The sequence below is a fragment of the Dasypus novemcinctus genome, chromosome 26, assembly GCF_030445035.2.
Source record: "Dasypus novemcinctus isolate mDasNov1 chromosome 26, mDasNov1.1.hap2, whole genome shotgun sequence".
Classification (NCBI taxonomy): domain Eukaryota; kingdom Metazoa; phylum Chordata; class Mammalia; order Cingulata; family Dasypodidae; genus Dasypus; species Dasypus novemcinctus.
The window spans coordinates 46,158,867-46,163,856 of record NC_080698.1 but is presented as its reverse complement, the minus strand read 5'-3'; the positions used below and the strand labels follow the sequence as shown (position 1 = coordinate 46,163,856).

The 4,990-nt window shown below is 37.8% G+C and overlaps 1 pseudogene; it reads right to left on the bottom strand.

The window, feature by feature from the left end:
* Positions 1–982: 982 nt before the first annotated feature.
* LOC101432833 (zinc finger protein 148 pseudogene) lies at positions 983–2,043 on the bottom strand (annotated as a pseudogene).
* Positions 2,044–4,990: the final 2,947 nt, after the last annotated feature.

The window sequence follows — 4,990 nt, the reverse complement described above, 5'->3', positions numbered from 1 at the left end:
CAAAATGAAAATCAAGATTATATGGCATATCATTCTTTTTAAAAAGTTGGTTTCTTGGGAAGCGGAATTGGCCCAATGGATAGGGCATCCGTCTACCACATGGGAGGTCTGCAGTTCAAACCCTGGGCCTCCTTGACCCATGTGGAGCTGGCCCATGCGCAGTGCTGATGCGTGCAAGGAGTGCTGTGCCACGCAGGGGTATTCTCAATGTAAGGGAGCCCCACGCGCAAGGAGTGTGCCTCATAAGGAGAGCCGCCCAGTGCGAAAGAAAGTGCAGTTTCCCCAAGAATGGTGCCGAACACACGGAGAGCTGATGCAACAAGATGATGCAACAAAAAGAAACACAGATTCCTGGTGACCTTGATAAGGATAGAAGTGATCACAGAAGAACACACAGCAAATGGACACAGAGAGCAGACAACTGGGGTTGGGGGGAAGGGGAGAGAAATAAATGAAAAATAAATCTTTAAAATAAAAGTTGGTTTCTTGATTTATTTTTTTCCATATAGGACACACTAATTTATTTAAGCTATAATCTCTTCACAATTAAAGTTTTAAGTTTACTCTGTAAAATATACTCAGATTCCCTACTGAAGTGCAATGTCTATGCTGAGAAACTTAGAAACAGTATGAATAAGTTTCACACCATTACTAATCTAAGAATGTACAATGGTATCAGGAAACAATTGTGTGAAAGTCTTTTTTTTTTTCTTTTTAATTTGGTGTAGGTAGAAGAGCAAGTTTCTGATCTAAAACAATTAATACATAGCTTCCATAAAAGTGACAACATGTAAGACAGTTTAAAGAAAGCTGACTAACCAAACAAAATGCACTTATAGAATTATCTTGCTGTTCATATCAGCTTGACTTGTTACAATGCATTGCTCTTAAATTTGTACATCACTCCATCTTACACAGAGTAACTACACTCTTGATTAATCTGTTCTAAAGTGCCACTATTATTTACAAAAAAAAATTTTTTTTAGCCAGAAGTCTGGCCAGTTGTGGTATCAGGTGAAGATGTCATCCTAGCTCTATTATCATTTACATTCACCAGGGAAAGTTCTGGAAATTCAGCACTTGTCCTTGGTTGCCAGAGGTGCACCTGTCCATTGCCAGTGCAAAACTGAGTAGCTATTTCAGCTCTTGATCCATGATATGGATCACAGAAAGGCTGTCCAAAGGAGCTCATTTGGTAGGCTTGGTGGACAGGTTGAGCTTCAGCTTTCTTTTGAAAAGTCGCATGATTAAAAAAAGTCCTGTGTTGACATGGCAGAAACATGGTTTGTCTCATCATCTGTAAACAGTATTCACACTGGTAGGTTTTTCTCCACTACCAGTTCTCTTATGTCTTTCCACATGATATTTTTTAATGAATTGCACACCACATTCATCACATTGAAATGGCTCTTTACCAGTCTGAATCTTCTCATGTCTCTGTAGCAGGGACTTCTGTATGAAATGCATGTCACCTTGGCTGCATTGAAATGGTTTTTCACCTGTATGAATGAAGACATGTCCCTGTAAGTTGTAATTCATTCTAAAGGTAGGATTGCAGTGCTCACAAACAAGAGATATAGGGGTTTTCAAACCAAGTGATCCATCCTCATTTATTGTAAGGATTTTTGCAGGAGAATATTGTTTCCACTGCTGCTTTTTCTGTAAGTCTGCTGGCTCTCTGATTTGTTTTTTTGTCTCTCATCAGTTGCTCAGATTCAGCACTTTCCACTTAAAGGAACATTGAGTGCATACTGAAGTCCTTGAAGAAGTTTTTCATGTCTTTCCATCTTCTCTCCATCATTTTCACTGTCTCCTCGTGAACCATGAGTTCATCATGTGATAACGTGTCTTGCTATCTCATGTCACTGCAGCAAGGATCTCCAGGTGAAGCGTAGGTCAATCTTGAAACACTGATTCCTGTAGTCCCCAGACACAACCGACTGGCCAGACCCTCCAGCGATGACAGCCACTGCCCTGGAAGACTGCAGTTCATCTCTACCACATTTAAGAAGCAGTTCCTCCCAGTTTGTAGTCAATACTCATGATTAAGTATAACTGCCTGAGACTAGGGTAAAAATGAAGATTTTGAGGAAGGAAATGCTGTGGAGTTGAAAAAGAAATCTTGATTGAGTTGCCACCTTTCAAAGACATCAAAACCCCACAGTATCACCTTCATCACTTGTGCCATCCAGTTCCTGTCAAGCAAATACCCATTCTGCCAGATCACTTAGTTGAATTTCCAAGCTGATTCCTTCCTCAGTCTGTGGATGGGCATCAAGTTGTGGGGTAACTGCAGCAGGCAGCAATCACTCCAACCTTCCTAGGGCCCTTGAGAGGAGAGGAAGGGGATAGTAGGGGAGCTTTTTTGGTGGCAGCTTTGGCAACAACTCCACCCCAGCACCTTTCTCCTCTCCTCTTCCTCCTCCTCCTCTTCTTCCTCCTCTTCATCTTTATTCTATTCTTACCATGGCACTCATGAGCTCTAAATTATTGAGAAGGTTCCCCAGGAGTTCAGTTAGAGACAGTGATTATTTACTGTTCTTTTTATTTTATTTGTTGTAATTTGGCCTTGGTAAGTTGCTTCAAAAACATCTCAGGTGCCAAAGAGAAATTTTGCCTTGCAGGGTTCCAACCCACTCAGCAAGATCAAAATTTAGAAATACAAAATGATTTGATACTACCCCCATCAAACTTTCCACAAGGCAGAGGTTATTCAGTGATTTAGATATTCACCTGATTTTGAAAATTACCACCCTTGCTTTTTGTCCCTCTTTTGAGTGTCTTATTTCAGAGAAATCACCCATAGATTTGAAAATAAAGGACAAGTTGAGTGGCAAATGTGTGGATAATTTGGGCTTTACAGAATATGGAAGGAGAGTTTGTTGCTGTACCTGCCAGAGTGGACATGAGATTCTGGAATTCTTTCAGAAGATGTTTCAGCAGAAGCACAATTGGAACGATTAGTGCAGTCATTTGAAAATAACTGAGACTTCTTTTTAGCTCACAAACAGATTTACCTATTCATACACATGGGTAAAACCAGGCTGACAGAATTGTCAAACTGTGAAAGGTGTGTGCTGTAAGGCTTTTTAATGCTTGATGAAGCATGAACCCAAATGGAACAACAGGAATAAATTCCTTCTTGGGATTTGTAAATAAGTGCATTAAATACTTTGAATATTTCATTCCCTTATTCCTAACAATATCTGCTTACATGCAAGATAATAAAGCGTAATGACTCCTCACCTCTTAAATGGAAATAATCCATAGGAACTGTCATTAACATGGAAAACTTTAGATAAAAGTTGGGTTTTAGTGGATAATAAATGTACTGGCATGCTTGAAAGTGTTTGATGGTTATTACAAGCTTCTATTGGGGAGAAATATAAAAACAACTTAGTATTTGCATACTTTTTAGAGCCTCTGCTTTTGAACTTTGTAAAGTATTTTTGCCCATTGGGTCCACTCCGGATTTTTCAGTACTAGAATATTAATTTTAAAGAGAACCACATAGATGAGATAAAGGAACTATATTCAAGAAAGTACCTGAAAAATTCAACACACTTAGAAGAATCGAAATGACTTTTTTTGAATTAAGTAATTCAACAAAATAATAAGATGTCTTTATCCAAATCTGATTATCTAACAGCTTCATTTAAAAAAAAAAAACTTCAATAATGGTAAATGACTTAGCACTGTCTACATAGAGAAAAAAATTGTGGAAAATAATATCTGGGTTTTTGCAATGTCGTCATAACTTTCCAGTCAAGAGAATATATTATTATTGTGTTAAAACTAGGAGGAATCCAGACCCTTCATCATCCTTGTTTTTTAAATGACAACTTGGGGAACCAAGGTGGCTGGCTTCCCAAGGCTTCAAATTCCTGGGGGTAGAACCTTTACAGAAACAATATCAGTGGCGAGAAGATAAGGGTGGAGGGATAATTTGGTTTGTAGAATTTTCCTGAATTCCTGCCATGTCCTGAAGCATTTTTTGAGTCACCAGAGAAAGTGTAGATTACTTTGTGTTTAATTTCATCACAATTGGAAATCTGAATAGGTGATAAATCCTTAATTAATCAAAACATGTGGCTAACCAGAAGACCTACTTTTGAACCACGATGGATGATAGAGAATCTTCCTTTGTACTTTTGTTGCTTTGTCATGTGAATACTTCCAGCAGAACGTCTCTATAGTTTCTCACTTACTTTTGTTTACAGTGTCATTCAATTATTTTGTTGGAGTGATTTTTCATTTTTCATTGTGAGGGATTCTTGACCTTTTGACTACACAACATTTAATGAGGTCCCCCTGCTCTTAAATGCACCAAGATTGAAACCCTTATCATTCAGGTGATTGGAATGAGCACTATGTAGCCTGGCTATATGACTCAGACCCCAAAGAAATTTGTCTTCTGAAGCAATTGTAATTAGCCCATGTAACATGTAACTAGCCTATGTCCTTAAATCTGGAACTTCCATTCTGCATATGTGAAGATATACGGCCTCTTTAAAGCCCCTGAGATGGTAGAGATGATTGTATCTTAGAGCAGATCTTCACAAGTTATTTGAGAAGGTAAATGGAAATAGAGAGAAAGCAACATATTTTGTTTTTGTGGCCTTTGAAATTCATAACCAGGAAATAGTCTTTGAAATCTGTATCACTTCATTATAGTTTCATGAATATAGGTGAGTCCTATATTACTCTGAAAGCACAAAACTTTTATAATATTATTTATTATCACAAGGGTTCAGATATATTCTGGGTCAAATTCGAGCTTTCAAAACTACCTCCCCAGAAAGTTCTTGATATTATTTTGGAAAGAAATCTGTTCTTTTTCTTATTTTCAGAAAAAGAAATGGATTCCATAGTGCCTTAGCCAAGGGAAAATAAAAAGGTCACTCTTTTTTTTTTTTTTAAATAGAACATTACTTACATCTTAAAATACTTTCTAAATAGATGAGTCTAGCAGTTGCAGAGCTCCACACCT